The sequence below is a fragment of the Phyllobates terribilis genome, unplaced genomic scaffold (assembly GCF_046119375.1).
Source record: "Phyllobates terribilis strain yellow unplaced genomic scaffold, ASM4611937v1 Scaffold_154__1_contigs__length_4444370, whole genome shotgun sequence".
NCBI lineage: Eukaryota > Metazoa > Chordata > Amphibia > Anura > Dendrobatidae > Phyllobates > Phyllobates terribilis.
This window is the reverse complement of record NW_027362914.1, coordinates 4,413,964-4,427,558: the sequence shown is the minus strand read 5'-3', so window position 1 is coordinate 4,427,558 and position 13,595 is coordinate 4,413,964.

The window sequence follows — 13,595 nt, the reverse complement described above, 5'->3', positions numbered from 1 at the left end:
GATGGCATACGCTACTAAATTTCTGTTACAAAGTGCTGTAATTCTACCACGTCAATGGCAAAACGATCCAAAAATGGAGCCCCATAAAGATGTCCCAACTTGAGCCCCCCCTATCTACATGCCTTACTAGAGTATAGGGGTGACATAGGGGGCGAGCGCCATTGTAGTCTTCCATAGTGGGGAGCCAGTGCAAAGAGCTGGAAGACCCCCAACAAATATGTATCATCACATTGTCATCCTCCTGCTATAGGGGGCATGGAAAACGCTGCTTCCCCAGCAATATAGCAGCTCATTGCTGGGGGTTTAGCTGCCATACTTGTTAATATCAACAGATCATCAGTGACTCCTCATTTAGGTAAGGGGTGGTCCTGAAAATGTCTTATTACAGAGTGTTTCTGGCGATCCATGATAAATCCGGGGGATACGCTATAAGTATACCAAAGCTTAAAAGTAATGTGCTCCCTACCTGGACTCGTCCCCTTCCAGCTGTCAGATCCTAGTGACACAAGATGGCTCTGGTGCAGAGCTTCATACATTCTACTCCAGCTGTCATGTCTATGATGTCATGTGCATTGTGATGTCATCATGGCTCTCATTGTTATTTCACATTTATAACCACAAGAAAAAGTTGATTTTAATTGTTTAAAAAAACAAAACTAAAAAACATTGTGGGTAATTGCAGCCTGTGATTATTTTACACACTATCATTAATATTTGGGGGGATTAGTCAGGTCCTTCTTCTTCCCCTCCTGCACTGCACTTTATATGTTGTATATTATAATAATGGACAATCCACAAGCCCTGCTTGTAGAATATGTAATATATATATACAGTACAGACCAAAAGTTTGGACACACCTTCTCATTTAAAGATTTTTCTGTATTTTCATGACTATGAAAATTGTACATTCACACTGAAGGCATCAAAACTATGAATTAACACATGTGGAATTATATACTTAACAAAAAAGTGTGAAACAACTGAAAAATATGTCTTATATTCTAGGTTCTTCATAGTAGCCACCTTTTGCTTTGATGACTGCTTTGCACACTCTTGGCATTCTCTTGATGAGCTTCAAGAAGTAGTCACCGGAAATGGTTTTCACTTCACAGGTGTGCCCTGTCAGGTTTAATAAGTGGGATTTCTTGCCTTATAAATGGGGTTGGGACCATCAGTTGTGTTGTGCAGAAGTCAGGTGGATACACAGCTGATAGTCCTACTGAATAGACTGTTCGAATTTGTATTATGGCAAGAAAAAAGCAGCTAAGTAAAGAAAAACGAGTGGCCATCATTACTTTAAGAAATGAAGGTCAGCCAGTGCGAAAAATTGGGAAAACTTTGAAAGTGTCCCCAAGTACAGTTGCAAAAACCATCAAGCGCTACAAAGAAACGGGCTCACATGAGGACCGCCCCAGGAAAGGAAGACCAAGAGTCACCTCTGCTTCTGAGGATAAGTTTATCCGAGTCACCAGCCTCAGAAATCGCAGGTTAACAGCAGCTCAGATTAGAGACCAGGTCAATGCCACACAGAGTTCTAGCAGCAGACACATCTCTTCAACAACTGTTAAGAGGAGACTTTGTGCAGCAGGCCTTCATGGTAAAATAGCTGCTAGAAAACCACTGCTAAGGACAGGCAACAAGCAGAAGAGACTTGTTTGGGCTAAAGAACACAAGGAATGGACATTAGACCAGTGGAAATCTGTGCTTTGGTCTGATGAGTCCAAATTTGAGATCTTTGGTTCCAACCACCGTGTCTTTCTGCGACGCAGAAAAGGTAAACGGATGGACTCTACATGCCTGGTTCCCACCGTGAAGCATGGAGGAGGAGGTGTGATGGTGTGGAGGTGCTTTGCTGGTGACACTGTTGGGGATTTATTCAAAATTGAAGGTATACTGAACCAGCATGGCTACCACAGCATCTTGCAGCGTCATGCTATTCCATCCGGTTTGCGTTTAGTTGGACCATCATTTATTTTTCAACAGGACAATGACCCCAAACACACCTCCAGGCTGTGTAAGGGCTATTTGACCAAGAAGGAGAGTGATGGGGTGCTACGCCAGATGACCTGGCCTCCACAGTCACCAGACCTGAACCCAATCGAGATGGTTTGGGGTGAGCTGGACCGCAGAGTGAAGGCAAAAGGGCCAACAAGTGCTAAGCATCTCTGGGAACTCCTTCAAGATTGTTGGAAGACCATTTCCGGTGACTACCTCTTGAAGCTCATCAAGAGAATGCCAGGAGTGTGCAAAGCAGTCATCAAAGCAAAAGGTGGCTACTTTGAAGAACCTAGAATATAAGACATATTTTCAGTTGTTTCACACTTTTTTGTTAAGTATATAATTCCACATGTGTTAATTCATAGTTTTGATGCCTTCAGTGTGAATGTACAATTTTCATAGTCATGAAAATACAGAAAAATCTTTAAATGAGACGGTGTGTCCAAACTTTTGGTCTGTACTGTATATACTAGATGGAGGCCCGATGCTATCGCATCGGGAGGTCGGTAATGTCACGATGGGGGCAGGCTTTGCAGTGCTGAGAATCTCTCCCCCCAATGTGCTCACTCACCTATTCACTCTCTCTTTCCCCCATGTGCTGACTTCTCCCGTCTGTGATCTCTTCTTTGACCTGTCTACCCCATGTGCTCTCCCCCTTGTCTGCTGTCTCTCTCCTTCCTGTGCTGTGTTCTCCCTTCATGTGCTGTCCCGTTTGAGCTGTCTCCCCCCCCTGTGCTCTGTCTCTCTCCCCCATCTGCTGTCTTCTCCTCTTATGTGCTCTCTTCTTTGACCTGTCTACCCCATGTGCTCTCCCCCTTGTCTGCTGTCTCTCTCCTTCCTGTGCTGTGTTCTCCCCTCATGTGCTGTCCCGTTTGAGCTGTCTCTCCCCTGTGCTCTGTCTCTCTCCCCCTGTGCGCTTTCTCTCTCCCCCATCTGCTGTCTTCTCCTCTTTTGTGATCTCTTCTTTGACCTGTGTACCCCATGTGCTCTCCCCCTTGTGTGCTCTCTCTCTCCACCCTTATGCTGTCTTCTTCCCTCATGTGTTCTCTTGTTTGAGCTGTCTCCCCACGCAGTAAATCAGATCGCCGCCATCTTTGTGCAGGCAGATAGCGGCGGTCACATTAAAACTGCGCATGCGCTCCTCCTGTACAAAGATGGCGGCAGTCAGTGAATCATTCGGCTGATCCCGGCGGCGGCGTTTTTGCGACAGTGTTCCGCTGGTGTTACCACGCAAGAGGCTGCGTACGGCGTATACCGTGTGTGTGGTGCGTACGGCGTATACAGAGTGTGTGTGTGTGTGTGGTGGTGCATACGGCGTATACAGAGTGTGTGTGTGGTGCGTACGGCGTATACAGAGCGTGTGTGTGTGTGTGTGTGTGTGGTGGTGCATATAGCGTATACAGAGTGTGTGTGTGTGTGTGTGTGTGTGTGTGTGGTGGTGCGTACGGCATATACAGTGTGTGTGGTGTGTACGGCATATACAGTGTGTGTGGTGTGTACGGCGTATACAGTGTGTGTGGTGTGCATACGGCGTATACTGTGTGTGTGGTGTGTGCAGCGTATACAGTGTGTGTGTTGTGCGTATGGCGTATACAGTGTGTGTGGTGCGTACGGCGTATACAGTGTGTGTTGCATACGGCGTATACAGTGTGTGTGTGGTGCGTACGGCGTATACAGTGTGTGGTGCGTACGGCGTATACAGTGTGTGGTGCGTACGGCGTATACAGTGTGTGTGGTGCGTATGGCGTATACAGTGTGTGTGTGTGTGTGTGGTGTGTACGGTGTATACAATGTGTGTGGTGCATACGCCGTATACATTGTGTGTGTGGTGCGTACAGCGTATACAGAGTGTGTGTGGTGGTGCGTACGGCGTATACAGAGCGTGTGTGGTGCGTATGACGTATACAGAGTGTGTGTGGTGGTGCATACACCGTATACAGTGTGTGTGGGAGGGTGCGTACGGCGTATACAGTGTGTGTGTGGGGGGTGCGTATGGCGTATACAGTGTGTGTGGTGTTGCATACGGCGTATACAGGGTATGTGTGGTGAATACGGCGTATATAGTGTGTGTGTGTGGTGCTTACGGCATATACAGTGTGTGTGTGTGTGTGTGTTGCGCAGGGTGTATACAGAGTGCGTGTGTGTGGTGCTTATGATGTATACAGAGTGCGTGTGTGTGGTGGTGCGTACGGCGTATACAGTGTGTGTGTGCGGTGGTGTATATGGGGTATACAGTGTATGTGGTATGTACGGCCAGGGGCATACATAGGAATCATGGGGCCCCATAGCAGAAGCTCTAATTGCCCCCCCCCCCCCAAAAAAAAAAAATTAAATTATTGTCTGGGTCACCAAAGATCAGATCTCACAACTTTCCATCCTTTACATAGTAATTTTCCTCCTGCTGACGTCCTAGATCTCTTTCATTGCCCCATAAAGTGTGATGCCAATAAAAGGGCCCCCCAAACACAGTATAATACCCCCATGGTGAATTCCTCCACATGCACAGTATAATGACCCTACTGTACCCCACCTCAACTCCCAGGGTAAAGTATGCTGTCCCCAACACAGTATGATCCCCCAACTGTGAGCCGCTAGAGAGGATGGTACATAATAAGGGAGGGTGTTAAACATAATAAAAGAGGAAACTATATAACTAAGGATGGCGCTATACATAGTAAGTGAGTACACTATATACTAAGGGACTGTGCTATACATAATAAGGCTACATTCCTGCATCTGTGTGCAGTGTCGGTGTGCTGCCCTGCATTGAGTATGTCCTATTCTAATCCTCAATATTGGATCAGAACAGGACATTCTCTGACCCTCTTAGATCTCATTCTCAGATCCGTGATTTTCATGGATGTGTGAATGGATCTATAAAACTGTACGAGTCCGTGGACCATCCGATAAAAAAATCTGGCAGCACACGGACATTTCACACAAATGTGAGAATGCAGCCTAAGGGATTTTACAGATAACATTATCACTCCAAGTCACACAGTGCAGATACAGAATAATATTTACATCCAGGCACTTACCGCAGACGTGTCATCTGATCAGAGCCGGTTTCTGCTTCTTCTCCATCTGGTCAGACCTTCATGTCGACATCTCCCAGCCACGACTCGTCTTGTCACGATGATCTCCAGCCTAGAAAATAACAAGGTCACATATTGTATGTATACATGTGTCTCCCCCGCTCTGCGTCCTCGAATACAGATATGTAACCCCCCCCCCCATTAATATACTATTAACCACCTAGTAATCAAAATATAAAGGGATAAGCAGCACTGTGCCCCCCATTAACTGTAATCTGCACCGGCCAATAATATAAATTATTCAGTCTCTGTGACTCTTCCCAATTAACTGTAAGGCTATGTGCACACGGAAAACAAGGCTTCACAGTACAAGCAAAGTGAAACCCCCATAATTGCTCTCTCCCAGCACCCCCGTCATTGCTCTCTCCCAGCACCCTCGTCATTGCTCTCTCCCAGCACCCACATCATTACTCTCTCCCAGCACCCCGATCATTACTCTCTCCCAGTACCCCCATCATTACTCTCTCCCAGCACCCCCATCATTGCTCTGTCCCAGGACCCTCATCGTTGCTCTCTCCCAGCACCCCCATCATTGCTCTCTCCCAGCACCCTTGTCATTGTTCTCTCCCAGCACCCCCATCATTACTCTCTCCCAGCACCCCCATCATTACTCTCTCCCAGCACCCCCATCATTGCTCTGTCCCAGGACCCTCATCATTGCTCTGTCCCAGGACCCTCATCGTTGCTCTCTCCCAGCACCCCCATCTTTGCTCTCCACCAGCACCCCCATCATTGCTCTCTCTCTTAGCACCTGCATCATTGCTCTCTCCCAGCCCCCTATCATTGCTCTGTCCCAGCACCTCCATCATTGCTCTCTCCCAGCCCCACATCATTGCTCTCTCCCAGCCCCCCACCATTGCTCTCTCCAAGCCCCCCACCATTGCTCTGTCCCAGCACCCCCACCATTGCTCTGTCCCAGCACCCCCACCATTGCTCTGTCCCAGCACCCCCACCATTGCTCTCTCCCAGCACCCCCATCATTGCTCTCTCCCAGCACCCCCATCATTGCTCTCTCTCTTAGCACCTGCATCATTGCTCTGTCCCACCACCCCCATCATTGCTCTCTCCCAACCCCCATCATTGCTCTGTCCAGCACCCCCATCATTGCGCTGTCCCAGCACCTCCATCATTGCTCTCTCCCAGCCCCCCATCATTGCTCTCTCTCTTAGCACCTGCATCATTGCTCTGTCCCACCATCCCCATCATTGCTCTCTCCCAACCCCCATCATTGCTCTGTCCAGCACTCCCATCATTGCTCTGTCCCAGCACCTCCATCATTGCTTCTCCCAGCACCCCCATCATTTCCTCTCAGCACCCCCATCATTACTCTGTCCCAGCACCTCCATCATTGCTCTCTCCCAGCCCCCCACCATTGCTCTGTCCCAGCACCCCCATCATTGCTCTCTCCCAGCCCCCCACCATTGCTCTGTCCCAGCACCCCCATCATTGCTCTCTCCCAGCACTCCCATCATTGCTCTCTCCCAGCAACACGTCATTGCTCTCCCCTTCCCCACCATCCCCATCATTGCTCTCTCCCAGCACTCCCATCATTGCTCTCCCCTTCCCCACCATCCCCATCATTGCTCTCCCCAGCTCTATCCGCCCCATTATTGCTCTTCCCAGCCCCATCCCCTCCCCAGCATTTCAGTTAAAAAAAAAAACTTACCTCAGCTCGCTCCCCTGCAGCAGAATCCTCCTGGTTGCCGGCAGCTTTCTTCCTGACCCAGGTGCGCGCTGCATGATGACGTCATCAAGCTGCGCGCGCCTGGGTCAGGGAGGAAGTAGAGGATGAACCCTCCAGCTCCGCTGCTATTCTCCTCCTGACAGCAGCGGAGCTGTAGGAATCACTCCCTGACCGCCGCGTGCAGGGAGCAGCTGCACCTTGTGGGCCCCTTGGTGCAGCTGCATGGTGGGGACCCGGCGCAGCTGCACCGGTCGCGGTATATCCACCCCTGGACTGCTATGGGCCCCCTCGGCTCAGGGGCCCCATAGCAGTCGCCTGGTCTGCCGCCATTGGCAGTACGCCACTGTGTACGGCATATACAGTGTGTGTGTGGTGTGTACGGTGTATACAGAGTGCGTGAGTGTGGTGCGTACGGTGTATACAGAGTGCGTGTGTGTGTGGTGGTGCGTACGGCGTATACAGTGTGTGTGGTGCGTACGGCGTATACAGTGTGTGTGTGTGGTGTGTACGGCATATACAGTGTGTGTGTGGTATGTACAGCGTATACAGTGTGTGTGTGTGTGGTGTGTACGGCGTATACAGAGTGTGTGTGTGGTGAGTATGGCGTATACAGTGGATGTGTGGTGCGTACGGCGTATACAGTGTGTGTGTGGTGTGTACGGCGTATACAGAGTGTGTGTGTGGTGAGTATGGCGTATACAGTGGATGTGTGGTGCGTACGGCGTATACAGTGTGTGTGGTGCGTACGGTGTATACAGAGTGCGTGTGTGTGGTGCATACGATGTATACAGACTGTGTGTGTGTGGTGGTGCGTACGGCGTATACAGTGTGTGTGGTGGTGCGTACGGCGTATACATTGTGTGTGGTGGTGCGTACGGCGTATACAGTGTGTGTGGTGGTGCGTACGGCGTATACAGTGTGTGGTGGTGCGTACGGCGTATACAGTGTGTGTGTCGTGTGTACGGCGTATACAGTGTGTGTGGTGGTGCATACGGCATATAGAGTATGTGGTGTGTACGGCGTATACAGTGTGTGTGGTGTGTATGGCGTATACAGTGTGTGTGTGGTGTGTACGGCGTATACAGTGTGTGTGGTGGTGCGTACGGCGTATACAGTGTATGTGGTATGTACAGCATATACAGTGTGTGTGTGTGTGTGTGGTGCATACGGCGTATACAGTGTGTGTGTGTGGTGTACGGCGTATACAGTGTGTGTGTGGTGTGTACGGCTTATACAGAGTGTGTGTGTGTGGTGTGTACGGCGTATACAGTGTGTGTGGTGTACGGCGTATACAGTGTGTGTGTGTGTACGGCGTATACAGTGTGTGTGGTGTGTACGGCGTATACAGTGTATGTGGTATGTACAGCGTATACAGTGTGTGTGTGTGTGGTGTGTACGGCGTATACAGTGTGTGTGTGTGGTGTGTACGGCGTATACAGTGTGTGTGGTATGTACGGCGTATACAGTGTATGTGTGGTGCGTACGCCGTATACAGTGTGTGTGTGGTGTGTACGGCTTATACAGAGTGTGTGTGTGTGGTGTGTACGGCGTATACAGTGTGTGTGGTGTACGGCGTATACAGTGTGTGTGTGTGTGTACGGCGTATACAGTGTATGTGGTATGTACAGCGTATACAGTGTGTGTGTGTGTGTGGTGTGTACGGCGTATACAGTGTGTGTGGTATGTACGGCGTATACAGTGTATGTGTGGTGCGTACGCCGTATACAGTGTGTGTGTGGTGCGTACGGAGTATACAGTGTGTGTGTGTTGCATGCGGCGTATACAGTGTGTGTGTGTATGTGTGTGTGTAAATTAACCTTAAAGAGTAAATCAACTTTTGGGATGTTTTTAATGTGATTTAGGGTCATTAATTCTGTTTGTGGGGACCCCAATCCTTTGCTCCTTTGCTTAAAAGACCTCCTAGAAGAGCGCAGCTCAGTAGATAGGAGAGTACACTGAGCGGAGCAAATGCAGCAGAAAGTCATAGTCATGTCTCCTCACCTCTTCACTTCTAAGAGATCTTCTGAGTGATCAGGGTCTCAGATTCGCACTAATCTGCTCAAAATTATAGGACCTAAATCATGTAATATATATCCCAAAATGTAAGTTACTTTTTTTTGCATCTAATCAGTACATTGGTTCCTATATGGTCCACAGTCTGATGATGAATGGTAACAACTCCCAGTATCTCCTTACAAGATGTCCTCCTGCTAAGGACATACTGGGAGTTGTAGTTAAGTCCTCCATTCTCTGGAATTCCTATTGTTAGCAATTAGAGATGAGCGTTGTTCTACTCGAACTGTTCGCCAATCTCAAATTCGAGCTGTTTTGGGCGGTGTTCGAGCCGTTCGGCGAACACGAACAATTTGAGAAAAATTCGGCTGTTCGAGGTTATGTTCGATAACTGTTCGTGCACCAAAATCATAACTGGATTTTTTCTCAGTAATGATGAAAATTAATGTTAATACGCAGTTTGAGTGTACAGCGGGGCGGGGGGAGGGGCAGGGATGGATCTCTGCAGGAACAATGAAGATCTCCATTTTTTTCTCTTTCCCGCATTTGCAGTGGGGAGGTGCAATCTGTCAGCCTATCAGCAGCGCACACACGGAGCGAAGTGCTTTTTTTCACACAAGCAAGGGCATGTGTCATTGGCAGTGTATGTCACATGTCCTTGCCCTATAAGACCAAGCCATTTTCCCCGTCGCCACCATTTTCTCACTGCTGCAGCTGCGTGTTAGACGGCACCGCTGTTGCTGTGTGCGCTATACCTTGTTAATTTCAAGCCAATTTTCGCACAAATCTACAGATAGCTTGGGAGTAGGGAATAGTTGTGATTGCAGTCCTTTTAAGGACTAGGTTACAGCATTTCCTACGACTTTTATCAGGGAGGTCTGTGCTCTTAAATAGATAGATTGTGGGAGTAAAGACTAATTGTAATTGGAGTCCTTTTCAGGACTAGGTTACATCAGTTCCTATCAGTTTTTGCCAGGCAGGTCTGTGCCAGTGCTGTGCAAGTTTTTTTCACAGCATTTAGCTGAATCTAGCAAAGCTAATCCTTTTTGGCCTATTGCAGAGTGTGTTAGTCAGTGGAGTAGCCTATCTGTGTTGCAAGATATACCACCTGTGTATAGAATACCAATTTTTTTACTGCACCTAGTGAAGTAAAATCTTTTGGGCATAGCATCATTCTATTAGTCCATCTATACTGACCTCCATCAGGTTGCAAACTGAATATAATTTTTTTCTGCATCTAGCTCTGAAAAAATATTTGGGCTTCTAGCAGTGTGTGGGACTTGTTCTATTAGTCCATCTATACTGACCTCCATCAGGTTGCAAACTGAATATAATTTTTTGTCTGCATCTAGCTCTGAAAAAATATTTGGCCTTCTAGCAGTGTGTGGGACTTTCTCTATTAGTCGATCTATACTGACCTCCATCAGATTGCAAACTGAATATATTTTTTTTCTGCATCTACCTCTGAAAAAATATTGGGCTTGTAGCTGTGTGTGGGACTTGTTCTATTAGTCCATCTATACTGACCTCCATCAGGCTGCAAATTAAAAATAATTTTTATCTGCATCTACCTCTGAAAAAATATTTGGGCTTCTAGCAGTGTGTGGGACTTGTTCTATTAATCCATCTATACAGACCTCCATCAGGTTGCAAACTGAATAGAATTTTTTTCTGCATCTAGCTCTGAAAAAATATTTGGCCTTCTAGCAGTGTGTGGGACTTTCTCTATTAGTCCATCTATGCTGACCTCCATCAGGTTGCAAACTGAATATATTTTTTTTCTGCATCTACCTCTGAAAAAATATTGGGCTTGTAGCTGTGTGTGGGACTTGTTCTATTAGTCCATCTATACTGACCTCCATCAGGTTGCAAATTGAATATAATTTTTTTCTGCATCTAACCCAGCCAATAGTTTTGGCCTAATACCACAGTTTGGCCACTCAGCTCTGCTCGTTCCCATCCATTGTTTTTTTGTGCAAACAACTCTAGAGTTGTGAATTAGTTAACCACCAAAATGAGTGGAAAAAGGCCTGCTGCTGGTGGAAAGGGGAATAGGCGTGTTGGGAAGGGGAAAAAAGGTTGTGTCCGTGGGGTAGGTGTTAAAGCAACAGTAACATCTGCAGAAGAAAGACCATCTTCCAGCCAAACTAAAATGTCTACTTCTTTTAGCGGACAATGTGATAAGATCCCTTTCTTACGGCCACGCCAATCGCTACAAATTCCAGATGAGGCACAAAAACAGCAGGTGCTTCAACGGATATCAAGTGCTCCTTTAAGTGGGCTCTCCTCCACATCAACTTCAACATCACAAATACTCCAGTCCTCAAAGGTGTCACCCCAATCGCACTTGCTTCCTCACAGCTCCCAAATCTCCAGCTGCCCGTCTGAGTATGAGGTAGAACAGATGGTTGAGTCTGCAGAGCTGTTTACTCATACTATAGCCTGGGAATCAGAGGTCGACTCCAGCGCTTCTGTGAATCCAGACGAGGAAATGATCTGCACTGATGCCCAGAATCTTTATGAGTCGGATCCAGGACCAGACGCAGAAGGTTCTGACCATAATGTAGACCCTCATTCCCAAACTGTAACTCCTGTTGGTGGAGACAATGAGGAAGACGATGATAAGACTCAAATACCTGATTGGAGCGACAACTTTAGTTTTTTGTCAGGGCAGGAACAGGTTGGCTCTGAGGACGACGGGTGTGATAACGCACAGGGTGATGATGATGAGGTTGGAGATCCCACTTACTGTCAACCCACAGTCAGCCAAGAGATGAGGTCAGCAGAGGAGGTGGAGGAGGATGCTAGTGACGACGAGGTCAGGTTGCGCCTTCCTGGACAGAGACGTAGTACTGGAAGCACGTCAACAACTGCATCCTCAAACACAACTCTGCCTCTCACCACAAGTCGTGGTGGCTCTTCAGGTCGCATGGGTGCTAAGCCTTGCATAGCCTGGGCATTTTTTCAGATCGATAAAGATGACCCAACTCGTGTTATCTGTAACATTTGTCAGCAAAAGCTAAGTAGAGGCCAAAAAATACATAGTTTGAGTACTTCATGCATGAACCGGCACATGGACATGAAGCATAAGTTGCAGTGGGAAGCTCAGTGTGCTACAATGCGGCCTAGCCGGCCGGGCCAACCACCGTCTGCCATATCTTGTGCATCCGCGGCCTCTTCATCCTCTGTGACTGGGGGGACAGCAGTCACACCTGTTTTGGGGCGCAGACCTGCCACCTCTTTACCCGCAACAGCCAGCGTGATTGGCAGGTCATCATTTTCTTTGGAGGTGGTAACACCAGCTGGTGTTGAGCGCTGTCCGACATCGATAGCACCACCTTTGGATCAAGGCAACCTAACATGTCCGCCTGCATCTTCCTCACAGACCGGCAGTTTGCCGGGGACACCCTTATCAACCCCGTCTAAGCACAATAGCCAGCCCTCGGTCCCTCAGATGTGGACAAGTAAAAGACCATTTCCTCCTAGCCATGAGAAAGCTAAGAGGTTGAATTTCACCATCTGCAAGCTCTTGGCTACAGAAATGCTGCCTTTCCGCCTGGTGGACACAGAGGATTTTCGAGACCTTATGTCCGTCGCAGTGCCCCAGTACCAGATGCCCAGTCGGCACTACTTCTCAAAGAAAGGTGTGCCTGCGCTCCACCAGCATGTCGCACACAACATCACTGCTTCTTTGAGAAACTCTGTGTGTGACAGGGTGCATTTCACCACAGACACTTGGACGAGTAGGCATGGACAGGGGCGTTACATGTCGCTGACTGGGCACAGGGTAACTATGGTGACAGCAGGACAAGGGGCTGCTGTCCAAGTCTTGCCGTCCCCACGAGTTGTGCGTCAATCCTCTTTATGTCAAAGTTCCTCCACTGCTTCTGCCTCCTCAACTTCCTCTCGGTCTTCCACCTGCACCCAAAGCCTGTCTGGTCATGCCACCTGCTTTCTAACTGCGCAGAAGGGATCCTGCACACCTCCTTACTATGCTGGCAGTAGGGCTCAACGTCATCAGGCGGTTTTTACATTGAAATGTCTGGGAAATGTGAGTCACACAGCTGAGGAGTTGTGGTCAGCTCTGGAGAACCAATTTCATGAATGGTTGTCTCCACTGGACCTGAAACCAGGGAAGGCCGTGTGCGACAATGCTGCAAACCTGGGTGCGGCCCTTCGCCGGGGCAATGTCACACACGTGCCTTGTATGGCTCACGTGTTGAACCTGGTTGTCCAGCAATTTTTAGCCCACTATCCCAGACTAGATGGCCTTCTGCAGAGGGCACGGTCGCTGTGTGCTCACTTCCGCCGTTCGCATCCCGCAGCTCAGCGACTTACATCTCTACAGAGGTCGTTGGGCCTGCCACTTCACCGGCTAAAATGCGATGTGCCTACCCGGTGGAATTCAACTCTGCACATGTTGCAGCGACTGTGGCAGCACCGACAAGCCCTGGTGCAATACGTTCTGACGTATAGCCTGGGCCAACGAGATCCAGAGGTGGGGCAAATCACGCTGGAGGAGTGGTCTCAGATCAGGGACCTATGCACCCTTCTGCACAGTTTTGAAATGGCGACGAAGATGTTTAGTGCTGACGATGCCATTATCAGCATGACTATTCCGGTGATTTACATGCTGGAGCACATGTTAAACAGAATTCGGAGTCAGGTGGTGGCACAAGAGGAGGTGGAGGAAGTAGAGGAGGAGGAGTTGTATGCGGAAGGGCTAACATCTGCAAGGTCCAGACGGTCGGCAGCACCAAGGCGGCAGGCATGTGAGGGTGGGGGAGATGGTTTTACCAGGGCGC